The following is a 13,185-nucleotide window of genomic DNA, read 5'->3' on the forward strand; positions in this document are numbered from 1 at the left end:
AAACGACATAGTATAGTAAGGCTTTTTTTTCCTAAAAAAACGACATAGTATAGTAAGGCTTTTTTTCTTAAAAAACGACATAGTATAGTAAGGCTTTTTTTCTTAAAAAACGACATAATATAGTAAGTCTTTTTTTCTTAAAAAACGACATAGTATGGTAAGGCTTTTTATTTCTTAAAAAATGACATAGTCTAGTAAGGCTGTTTTTCTTAAAAAACGACATAGTATAGTGAGGCTTTTTTTCTTAAAAAACGACATAGTATAGTAAGGCTTTTTTTCCCTAAAAAACGACATAGTATAGTAAGGCTTTTTTTCTTAAAAAACGACATAGTATAGTAAGGCTGTTTTTTCTCCTAAAAAACATCGTATAGTAAGGCTTTTTTTTCTTAAAAAACGACATAGTATAGTAAGGCTATTTTTCTTAAAAAACGAAATAGTATAGTAAGTCTTTTTTTCTTAAAAAACGACATAGTATAGTAAGGCTTTTTTTCCCCTAAAAAACAACATAGTATAGTAAGGCTTTTTTTCTTAAAAAACGACATAGTATAGTAAGACTTTTTTTCCCCTAAAAAACGACATAGTATAGTAAGGCTTTTTTTCCCTAAAAAACGACATAGTATAGTAAGGCTTTTTTTCCTAAAAAACAACATAGTATAGTAAGGCTTTTTTTCTTAAAAAACAACATAGTATAGTAAGGCTTTTTTCCTTAAAAAAACGACATAGTATAGTAAGGCTTTTTTTTCCTAAAAAAACGACATAGTATAGTAAGGCTTTTTTTTCCTAAAAAAACGACATAGCATAGTAAGGCTTTTTTTTCTTAAAAAACGACATAGTATAGTAAGGCTTTTTTTCTTAAAAAAACGACATAGTATAGTAAGGCTTTTTTTTCTTAAAAAACAACATAGTATAGTAAGGCTGTTTTTCTTAAAAAACGACATAGTATAGTAAGGCTGTTTTTCTTAAAAACGACATAGTATAGTAAGTCTTTTTTTCTTAAAAAACGACATAGTATAGTAAGGCTTTTTTTCCTAAAAAACAACATAGTATAGTAAGGCTTTTTTTCTTAAAAAACAACATAGTATAGTAAGGCTTTTTTCCTTAAAAAAACGACATAGTATAGTAAGGCTTTTTTCCCTAAAAAACAACATAGTATAGTAAGGCTTTTTTTCCTAAAAAAACAACATAGTATAGTAAAGCTTTTTTTCTTAAAAAACGCCATAGTATAGTAAGGCTTTTTTTCTTAAAAAAACAACATAGTATAGTAAGGCTTTTTTTCTTAAAAAACGACATAGTATAGTAAGGCTTTTTTTCCCAAAAAAACGACATAGTATAGTAAGGCTGTTTTTCTTAAAAACGACATAGTATAGTAAGGCTATTTTTTCTTAAAAAACGACATAGTATAGTAAGGCTTTTTTTCCCTAAAAACGACATAGTATAGTAAGGCTTTTTTTCCCTAAAAAATGACATAGTATAGTAAGGCTTCTTTTTCTAAAAAACAACATAGTATAGTAAGGCTTTTTTTCTTAAAAAACAACATAGTATATTTAAGGCTATTTTTCTTAAAAAACGACATAGTATAGTAAGGCTTTTTTTCCCTAAAAAACGACATAGTATAGTAAGGCTTTTTTTTCCTAAAAAAACGACATAGTATAGTAAGGCTTTTTTTCTTAAACGACATAGTATAGTAAGGCTTTTTTTCCCTAAAAACGACATAGTATAGTAAGGCTTTTTTTTCCCTAAAAAAACGACATAGTATAGTAAGGCTTTTTTTCTTTAAAAAATGACATAGCAAGTAAGGCTAAGAGAGTCGGAGAATAAATCTGACTTCTGATTCTTCACCTTCTAGTTGTTGCTGTGGTCCACTGGCAAAATCATTGGGTCAGAACATGAGGTGGGAATCAGGAGTGAGTTCAATTCCACTCTTTGCAATTCTCAAATTGTTTATTGAGCTAATGAAAAGGATAAATACAACTTCCAACTTTACTGTGGTGCAGTGGCAAAGACAATGGGTCAGAACTTCAGGTGGACTCAAGTTCAAATCAGAAGTAAGTTTGATTCCACTCTTTGCAATTCTCAAATTGTTTATTGAGGTAATGAAAAGGATAAATATAACTTCCTATCGCATCATTTCAGAAGACACTGTGGTCCAGTGGCAAGAACAATGGGTTGAAACTGAAGTTGGACACAAGTTCAAATCTGGAGTGAGTTCAAGTCCACTCTTTGCAAATCTCAAATTGTTTATTGAGGTGATGAAAATGATAAATATAATTTCCAATCATCTCATTTCAAAAGTCACCGTGGTCCAGTGGCAAAGACAATGGGTCAGACAGACCTCAAGTTAGTGGATTTGACTGCCGTGTGGGAGATGGGGTTCGAATCCCGCTCTCGTTTGACTAATCACTACACTAGTAGTTCAGTAAATGGGTAATCCTTTTTTCATTCAAATAAAGACTTAGTCATTTTTTTCAGTAAAACAATATTTCCGGTCAGCCTTCGGCTGACCGGAAGACAGTTGGGAGGGGGGATCCCTGGTGGTGTTCGACAGTCGGCCTGCGGCCGACTGCCGACACCATACAGTCATTGACTGGCGACACCGGGACGTGAACCCTCGACACCCACGTCGCAGGCAGGTGACTTACCCACTACACCACGAGGCGGCCCGCCTATATATGATTGGAAGTTATACTTATCCTTTTCATTACCCAAATAAACAATTTGAGAATTGCAAAGAGTGGAATTGAACTCACTCCTGAATTGAACTTGAGTCCACTTGAAGTTCTGACCCATTGTCTTTACCACTGGACCACAGTGACTTCTGAAATGATGTGATTGGAAGTTATACTTATCCTTTTCATTACCCAAATAAACAATTTGAGAATTGCAAAGAGTGGAATTGAACTCACTCCTGAATTGAACTTGAGTCCACTTGAAGTTCTGACCCATTGTCTTTACCACTGGACCACAGTGACTTCTGAAATTATGTGATTGGAAGTTATACTTATCCTTTTCATTACCCAAATAAACAATTTGAGAATTGCAAAGAGTGGAATTGAACTCACTCCTGATTTGAACTTGAGTCCACCTGAAGTTCGGACCCATTGTCTTTACCACTGGACCACAGTGACTTCTGAAATGATGTGATTGGAAGTTATACTTATCCTTTTCATTACCCAAATAAACAATTTGAGAATTGGAAAGAGAGGAATTGAACTCACTCCTGATTTGAACTTGAGTCCACCTGAAGTTCTGACCCATTGTCTTTACCACTGGACCACAGTGACTTCTGAAATGATGTGATTGTCTATCAACAAAGATACACAAGGAAGACATTTTGAAAGTAATTGCTCTCAATCGTATTCCTGCATTGGCCGGGAATCGAACCCGGGTCAACTGCTTGGAAGGCAGCTATGCTCACCACTATACCACCAATGCTGAAATATATTTCATATTATATATATCTATCCTTTTCATTACCTCAATAAACAATTTGAGAATTGCAAAGAGTGGAATTGGACTCACTCCTGATTTGATCTTGAGTCCACCAGAAGTTCTGACCGTTTGTCTTTGCAACTGGACCACAGTGACTTCTGAAATGAATTGATTGGAAGTTATATTTATCCTTTTCATTACCTCAATAAACAATTTGTGAATTGCAAAGAGTGGAATTGAACTCACTCCTGATTCCCACCTCAAGTTCTGAACCAATATTTTTGCCACTGGACCACAGCAATAACTAGGAGAAGAATCAGAAGTCAGATACTATGTCGTTTTTAAGAAAAACAGCCTTACTATACTATGTCGTTTTTTAAGAAAAACAGCCTTACTATACTATGTCGTTTTTTAAGAAAAAAAAGCCTTACTATACTATGTCGTTTTTTTAAGAAAAAAAAAGCCTTACTATACTATGTCGTTTTTTAAGAAAAAAAGCCTTACTATACTGTCGTTTTTTAAGAAAAAAAGCCTTACTATACTATGTCGTTTTTTTAGGAAAAAAAGCCTTACTATACTATGTCGTTTTTTAGGGAAAAAAAGCCTTACTATACTATGTCGTTTTTTAAGAAAAAAAGCCTTACTATACTATGTTGTTTTTTAAGAAAAAAAGCCTTACTATACTATGTTGTTTTTTAGGAAAAAAAGCCTTACTATACTATGTCGTTTTTTAGGGAAAAAAAGCCTTACTATACTATGTCGTTTTTTAAGAAAAAAAGCCTTACTATACTATGTCGTTTTTTTAGGAAAAAAAAGCCTTACTATACTATGTCGTTTTTTTTGGGAAAAAAAAAGCCTTAGTATACTATGTCGTTTTTTAAGAAAAAAAGCCTTACTATACTATGTCGTTTTTTTAGGAAAAAAAAGCCTTACTATACTATGTTGTTTTTTTAGAAAAAAAAGCCTTACTATACTATGTCATTTTTTAGGGAAAAAAGCCTTACTATACTATGTCGTTTTTAGGGAAAAAAAGCCTTACTATACTATGTCATTTTTTAAGAAAAACAGCCTTACTATACTATGTCGTTTTTTAAGAAAAAAAGCCTTACTATACTATGTCGTTTTTTAAGAAAAAAAGCCTTACTATACTATGTCGTTTTTTTAGGAAAAAAAAGCCTTACTATACTATGTCGTTTTTTGGGAAAAAAGCCTTACTATACTATGTCGTTTTTTAAGAAAAAAAGCCTTACTATACTATGTCGTTTTTTTTAGGAAAAAAAAAGCCTTACTATACTATGTAGTTTTTTAAGAAAAATAGCCTTACTATACTATGTTGTTTTTTAAGAAAAAAAGCCTTACTATACTATGTTGTTTTTTAGAAAAAAAAAGCCTTACTATACTATGTCATTTTTTAGGGAAAAAAAGCCTTACTATACTATGTCGTTTTTAGGGAAAAAAAGCCTTACTATACTATGTCGTTTTTTAAGAAAAAATAGGCTTACTATACTATGTCGTTTTTTAAGAAAAACAGCCTTACTATACTATGTCGTTTTTTAAGAAATAAAAAGCCTTACCATACTATGTCGTTTTTTAAGAAAAAAAGACTTACTATAATATGTCGTTTTTTAAGAAAAAAAGCCTTACTATACTATGTCGTTTTTTAAGAAAAAAAGCCTTACTATACTAGGTCATTTTTTTAGGAAAAAAAAGCCTTACGATACTATGTCGTTTTTTTGGAAAAAAAGCCTTACTATACTATGTCGTTTTTTAAGAAAAAAAGCCTTACTATACTATGTCGTTTTTTAGGAAAAAAAAGCCTTACTATATACTATGTCATTTTTTAGGGGAAAAAAAGCCTTACTATACTATGTCGTTTTTAGGGAAAAAAAGCCTTACTATACTATGTTGTTTTTTAAGAAAAAATAGCCTTACTATACTATGTCGTTTTTAAGAAAAACAGCCTTACTATACTATGCTGTTTTTTAAGAAAAACAGCCTTACTATACTATGTCGTTTTTTTAGGAAAAAAAGCCTTACTATACTATGTCGTTTTTTAAGAAAAAAAGCCTTACTATACTATGTCGTTTTTTTAGGAAAAAAAAGCCTTACTATACTATGTAGTTTTTTAAGAAAAATAGCCTTACTACACTATGTTGTTTTTTAAGAAAAAAAGCCTTACTATACTATGTTGTTTTTTAGAAAAAAAAAGCCTTACTATACTATGTCATTTTTTAGGGGAAAAAAGCCTTACTATACTATGTCGTTTTTAGGGAAAAAAGCCTTACTATACTATGTCATTTTTAAGAAAAACAGCCTTACTATACTATGTTGTTTTTTAAGAAAAACAGCCTTACTATACTATGTCGTTTTTTAAGAAAAAAAGCCTTACTATACTATGTAGTTTTTTAAGAAAAAAAGCCTTACTATACTATGTCGTTTTTTTAGGAAAAAAAGCCTTACTATACTATGTCGTTTTTTTAAGAAAAAAAGCCTTACTATATATACTATGTCGTTTTTTAAGAAAAAAAGCCTTACTATACTATGTCGTTTTTTTAGGGAAAAAAAGCTTTACTATACTATGTCGTTTTTTAGGGAAAAAAAGCCTTACTATACTATGTCGTTTTTTAAGAAAAAAAGCCTTACTATACTATGTCGTTTTTTAAGAAAAAAAGCCTTACTATACTATGTCGTTTTTTAAGAAAAAAAGCCTTACTATACTATGTCGTTTTTTTAGGAAAAAAAAGCCTTACTATACTATGTCGTTTTTTAGGGGGAAAAAAAGTCTTACTATACTATGTCGTTTTTTTAAGAAAAACAGCCTTACTATACTATGTCGTTTTTTAAGAAATAAAAAGCCTTACCATACTATGTCGTTTTTTAAGAAAAAAAGCCTTACTATACTATGTCGTTTTTTAAGAAAAACAGCCTTACTATACTATGTCGTTTTTTAAGAAATAAAAAGCCTTACCATACTATGTCGTTTTTTAAGAAAAAAAGACTTACTATACTGTCGTTTTTTAAATAAAAAAGCCTTACTATACTATGTCGTTTTTAAGAAAAAAAGCCTTACTATACTATGTCGTTTTTTTAGGAAAAAAAAGCCTTACTATACTATGTCGTTTTTTTAGGAAAAAAAGCCTTACTATACTATGTTGTTTTTTTAAGAAAAAAAGCCTTACTATACTATGTTGTTTTTTAGAAAAAAAAACCTTACTATACTATGTCATTTATTAGGGAGAAAAAGCCTTACTATACTATGTCGTTTTTAGGGAAAAAAGCCTTACTATACTATGTCGTTTTTTAAGAAAAAATAGCCTTACTATACTATGTCGTTTTTTAAGAAAAACAGCCTTACTATACTATGTCGTTTTTTTGGAAAAAAAGCATTACTATACTATGTCGCTTTTTAAGAAAAAAAGACTTACTATACTATGTCTTTTTTTTAGGAAAAAAAAGCCTTACGATACTATGTCGTTTTTTTAGATACTATGTCGTTTTTTAAGAAAAAAAGCCTTACTATACTATGTCGTTTTTTTAGGAAAAAAAAGCCTTACTATACTATGTCGTTTTTAGGGAAAAAAAGCCTTACTATACTATGTCCTTTTTTAAGAAAAAATAGCCTTACTATACTATGTCGTTTTTTAAGAAAAACAGCCTTACTATACTATGTCGTTTTTTAAGAAATAAAAAGCCTTACCATACTATGTCGTTTTTTAAGAAAAAAAGACTTACTATACTATGTCGTTTTTTAAGAAAAAAAGCCTTACTATACTATGTCGTTTTTTAAGAAAAAAAGCCTTACTATACTATGTCGTTTTTTAGGGAAAAAAAGCCTTACTATACTATGTCGTTTTTTAGGGGGAAAAAAAGTCTTACTATACTATGTCGTTTTTTTAAGAAAAAAAGCCTTACTATACTATGTCGTTTTTTAGGGAAAAAAAGCCTTACTATACTATGTCGTTTTTTAAGAAAAAAAGCCTTACTATACTATGTCGTTTTTTAAGAAAAACAGCCTTACTATACTATGTCGTTTTTTAAGAAATAAAAAGCCTTACCATACTATGTCGTTTTTTAAGAAAAAAAGACTTACTATACTGTCGTTTTTTAAATAAAAAAGCCTTACTATACTATGTCGTTTTTTAAGAAAAATAGCCTTACTATACTATGTTGTTTTTTAAGAAAAAAAGCCTTACTATACTATGTTGTTTTTTAGAAAAAAACCTTACTATACTATGTCATTTTTTAGGGAAAAAAAGCCTTACTATACTATGTCGTTTTTAGGGAAAAAAAGCCTTACTATACTATGTCGTTTTTTAAGAAAAAATAGCCTTACTATACTATGTCGTTTTTTAAGAAAAACAGCCTTACTATACTATGTCGTTTTTTAAGAAATAAAAAGCCTTACCATACTATGTCGTTTTTTAAGAAAAAAAGACTTACTATACTATGTCGTTTTTTTAGGAAAAAAAAGCCTTACGATACTATGTCGTTTTTTTGGAAAAAAAGCCTTACTATACTATGTCGTTTTTTAAGAAAAAAAGCCTTACTATACTATGTCGTTTTTTTAGGAAAAAAAAGCCTTACTATACTATGTCGTTTTTAGGGAAAAAAAGCCTTACTATACTATGTCGTTTTTTAAGAAAAAATAGCCTTACTATACTATGTCGTTTTTTAAGAAAAACAGCCTTACTATACTATGTCGTTTTTTAAGAAATAAAAAGCCTTACCATACTATGTCGTTTTTTAAGAAAAAAAGACTTACTATACTATGTCGTTTTTTAAGAAAAAAAGCCTTACTATACTATGTCGTTTTTTAAGAAAAAAAGCCTTACTATACTATGTCGTTTTTTAAGAAAAAAAGCCTTACTATACTATGTCGTTTTTTTAGGAAAAAAAAGCCTTACTATACTGTCATTTTTTAGGGGGAAAAAAGCCTTACTATACTATGTCGTTTTTAGGGGAAAAAAGCCTTACTATACTATGTTGTTTTTTAAGAAAAAATAGCCTTACTATACTATGTCATTTTTAAGAAAAACAGCCTTACTATACTATGTCGTTTTTTTAGGAAAAAAAGCCTTACTATACTATGTCGTTTTTAAAGAAAAAAAGCCTTACTATACTATGTTGTTTTTTAAGAAAAAAAGCCTTACTATACTATGTTGGTTTTTTTTGAAAAAAAGCCTTACTATACTATGTCATTTTTTAGGGGAAAAAAGCCTTACTATACTATGTCGTTTTTAGGGAAAAAAAGCCTTACTATACTATGTCGTTTTTAAGAAAAACAGCCTTACTATACTATGTTGTTTTTTAAGAAAAACAGCCTTACTATACTATGTCGTTTTTTAAGAAAAAAAGCCTTACTATACTATGTCGTTTTTTAAGAAAAAAAGCCTTACTATACTATGTCGGTTTTTTAGGAAAAAAAGCCTTACTATACTATGTCGTTTTTTTAAGAAAAAAAGCCTTACTATATATACTATGTCGTTTTTTAAGAAAAAAAGCCTTACTATACTATGTCGTTTTTTTAGGAAAAAAAAAGCTTTACTATACTATGCCGTTTTTTAGGGAAAAAAGCCTTACTATACTATGTCGTTTTTTAAGAAAAAAAGCCTTACTATACTATGTCGTTTTTTAAGAAAAAAAGCCTTACTATACTGTCGTTTTTTTAGGAAAAAAAAGCCTTACTATACTATGTCGTTTTTTAGGGAAAAAAAGCCTTACTATACTATGTCGTTTTTTAGGGGGAAAAAAAGTCTTACTATACTATGTCGTTTTTTTAAGAAAAAAAGCCTTACTATACTATGTCGTTTTTTAGGGAAAAAAAGCCTTACTATACTATGTCGTTTTTTAAGAAAAAAAGCCTTACTATACTATGTCGATTTTTAAGAAAAACAGCCTTACTATACTATGTCGTTTTTTAAGAAATAAAAAGCCTTACCATACTATGTCGTTTTTTAAGAAAAAAAGAAGCGACCTAATGACGATTGCACAGTTTTCTTCTTTTTTTTCATCATAAATGATGCGGTAGCACTGTATGGCATCATTCAATGGATTTGCAAACTTTGTGCAACGTTCAATATTTGGGTCCTGCTGCTCGATCTTTCTGTTTATAAATGGTACTGACGGTCGAACCATTCAATGCCTGTGAAACGCTCACCACTCTCACGCGCATCAAGCTTCGTTATTATTGCCACTCGTTTCAAATGAAATGGCTTGCCTCTTCCTTGCAACTCCCTCAATAGAAGCCTTTAGCTTTTTACCAACCATATTCAATATTGGATGCATGAGATATTTAATGATACAAATGAAAAAGGTTCTTTGTACACTGGAGATACATTCACGCACTTCCGCATTGCAACGAAGAAGATAGATGCTGGGTGAGCTGAGCTCTCACAGCGCCAGGCGTCGGTATTAGCGGCGGAAAGAAGTACTACTCCGAAAAAGGCGCAAAATACAAAATTGGACTTGCGAACATTTTTGGACTTAAACGCAATTTGCAGACATGTTCGTATATACCGTTGTTCGTAAGTTGAATGTTCGTAAGTAGGGGAGCGTCTGTACTTATATCGGCCTTAAACATAAATTATAATACAAAATATAGCACTGAATCAACTTACAAACAAATTCAACTTATGAACAATCGCTCGGAACCAATTGCGTTCGTAAGTAGGGGAGCGTCTGTATATATATATATATATATATATATATATATATATATATATATAGTATCAGATGTTGATGCAGAATTACCTGAAGTCAGTTAAGATAGTTGGCTAGTCGAGGGCAGCCTTTTGTTGGTTAGGAATCTGACAACACGTGGACTTATTGGTGCCTGTGGGTTGCTAGTGAGCCAGTAGAGATAGCATTCAGCCTGTAGCAGCAGGTGTCTACAAGGAAAAAAAACAAGTGATGAAGACAAGGGTTAGGACATTTGAGAGACTGTTGTCAATGATCGATAGCCCCACTCACTGACTGCAACCTCACATTTTCTTTACTGTACGAAAAATTGCTTGTACAGTGGTACCTCAACATACGAGTGGCCCGACATACGAGCAATTTGAGATACAAGTAAAATTTCGGGCAAATATTTATCTTGAGATACGAGACAAATTTTGATATACGAGCAGACAGCAGACGCGAGATGCTGCTCATAAGAACATCATGGCCACTGTCTCTCCCCGCAACTCCCTCTTTGTAATGTCTCTGCGAGCACTGGGCGGAGCCTTGCATTGTTCAGTGTTTTTTTACCCGTTAGTCAGTGCGAATGGCGTTTATACTACTTCTCGTTGGCAAGTGGTCGTACGTTATCCTATTGTGAGGACATTTGTGTGCATCATTTTGGGAATATTTCGAAGGGAATATAAACTCAAACAACCCTCGATAGGTTGCATCTGAAAGTCAGGGTGGAGGCGGGGCCAATAGAAGAAAGGTATCAAAATGTCAAACAAAATTAGAATTAAGTTTAGTGTTAGGTTCGATTAAACTTATTTTTGAGTGTGCCTGCATCGTAATCCAAGTTCATTTAAATTTGTTTATGTTATTTTACGAGCGCGTTGCCGTGCAAAAAGTCCCGGAACGAATTAAGCTTGTATCTCGAGGTACCACTGTATTACCAATTTTGTACCTGATTTGGGTCTGTACTAAAACTCTGCTTCACATTTTGTAGCGTTCCCACCGCTAATAGCGTTACCGCAGCATAGCTTTACAACCCGGCACAGACGAAAATGGTATCTACTCTTTATAACGTCAACTCTTGCGCGTTATCATATCTGGCGACGAATCAGAAGTTCACGCTCCTTGCCCGAGTCAGCATGTCCGTCGTGGTAAACAGCTGTTGATTCCACCCCGATGTTCCGCGCTCTCTTGAACTCAGCGTCGTGGGGCGCAATCGCTCTTTGCCCTCCACTTCACCTCTGCGCGTGGAGAAATTTTTGTCGGCGGCATGACTTGCGGAATCTAATTTTTCTCTCTGAACCCGGCGATGTTTCAGGCATTAACATAATTATTGTATACACTAATCCAAAGCTGACTTGCTTCTGAATTGCTAATTTTTATTGCAGGTTCACATGGCGGGACATGTCATTTTTAAAATATTCCGTTCCTCGGTATTCGTCACAGAGACGCTCGTGTTGTTCTGCAGAATAATTATTCGAGAAGCATCATTTATTCATTTTGGTTGAGAAACGGCTCATAAAAACCAAACGGGTTATTAGAGATAGCGTTCATTCATTAACATTATACCGGGTACAATTTATCTCGATAGCTATGTGCTAGTAATTGACATTTTGGTGTTAAGCTTAGTGTTCATTATATTAAAAGCGTGAACGTTACATTTAATGTATAATGCTACAAGTGATGAAAATAGGAATTTTTGTCATTAATTTCAGGCCTTTTACGGCAATGGTTTGCAATTTATTTTCAATGTTATACACGTGTCTTTAACCATTGACGTGTCTTTGATGCTTAATTTATTTTGACTGGCAAAATCGATAACCTTCATTAGAATTTGATCATGAAAACAGAAAGTCATAATTAATTATTTACTTTCTGGGGCCCCACAAAATGATGTGGCGGGTCACCGATTCTAGGGTTACACTTAATAGTTTGAAATCTACACTTTGCTTTTAATCGTTGCTCCCTCAAGTAAACAGGCGGACTGAAGCAATAAAATACCAAATCTAGATGCTGATTATAAATAACCACGTCCCACTGTGACCTCCTTCCACTCAAAGTCGCTGAGAGGCGTGTCTACGCAAGCTAGCGGCAATCAGAAACCGGCACAAACAACGGGGTGAAAGGGGATAATTATCCCACTCCATTTCTATTGTTCTTGTTATTGACATGGCTGAGTTATACTAGAGGTCGCAAAATCGCATTAATAATACTCAGTATGTACACACTATACTGACTACAAATGTGCACTCCACATTATGGGTTGTATTTGCATATTGGGCCGCGTGTTGAGAGGACGGCACCCCCAGCAGCCTTGCCCGCATTCATTAAACATTCCTTAAGGAGTTATTCAAATTTTTCATTTGAATGCGCCATCCTCCGGTGTCCCATAGTTCATAGTGTTTCCACGCACACGCCGCCATAAATCATTGGGCTTGCTCACAAAGGAGGCGTCATTAAAAATAATAATAAGCCATTGATTGTGAATAGGGGGCACGGGTCGAGGGTCGGAGAGGTGCTTCTTTGACGGTGAAGATAATTCATCGTGCGCCCAACGGGGATATTTGTATGCAGAACGTTGGGACTAATCGGCGGCTGTTGCCGGGCAGATTTACATTGACAGCTGGATGTGGAATGGACTTTGCGATATTATATACCATGTTTTATCGCATATACGCCATATTTGTTGCTAAAAAATGACTGAATCGAGGGTACGGCTTATATGCGCATAAATTAGACTTGACATGCTCGAAACTGCAAGGTTATAAAGACGAAATGCCATAATGCAAGATCATGCAGTCGATTGGGTCATTTATTTCAATAGAGACAAAAGATAAACTGATAAAATGCTAAACAAAATTTATTTTGATGACCATGAATGAAATTCAAGAAGAAAAAAAAACATATCTTGCAAAAAACTTACTACCATTACCACTACGGCGCCGCCATCTTACCCTTTACCAGTAGTTAAACTAGACCACTGCGGACACACTTCCTGGTTGTACTGCTCACCTGACTCCCCTTTTTGAATTTCTCTACGTGCTGGCAACACCCTTTTGGAATGTGCAATCTAGCAATCGATTT

The 13,185-nt window shown here is 32.9% G+C and overlaps 1 protein-coding gene, 1 long non-coding RNA gene and 1 other non-coding gene across 6 annotated transcripts in view; 1 reads left to right on the forward strand and 2 right to left on the reverse strand.

Moving 5' to 3' along the window:
* Positions 1–13,185, forward strand: part of lingo1a (leucine rich repeat and Ig domain containing 1a) — a 139,734-nt gene that overhangs the window by 103,394 nt on the left and 23,155 nt on the right. The gene's annotated exons all lie outside the window — the stretch shown is intronic.
* LOC144070931 (uncharacterized) overlaps positions 1–13,185 on the reverse strand; it is a 40,993-nt gene that overhangs the window by 17,509 nt on the left and 10,299 nt on the right. Inside the window, exon 2 of the long non-coding RNA XR_013299507.1 lies at positions 10,180–10,316. This is a non-coding gene — a long non-coding RNA (uncharacterized LOC144070931). The remainder of the gene's footprint in view (positions 1–10,179; positions 10,317–13,185) is intronic.
* trnag-ucc (transfer RNA glycine (anticodon UCC)) lies at positions 3,361–3,432 on the reverse strand. The gene has a single exon. It is a non-coding gene; the product is annotated as a tRNA-Gly (tRNA).

This window comes from Stigmatopora argus, chromosome 3, assembly GCF_051989625.1.
Source record: "Stigmatopora argus isolate UIUO_Sarg chromosome 3, RoL_Sarg_1.0, whole genome shotgun sequence".
Lineage (NCBI taxonomy): Eukaryota > Metazoa > Chordata > Actinopteri > Syngnathiformes > Syngnathidae > Stigmatopora > Stigmatopora argus.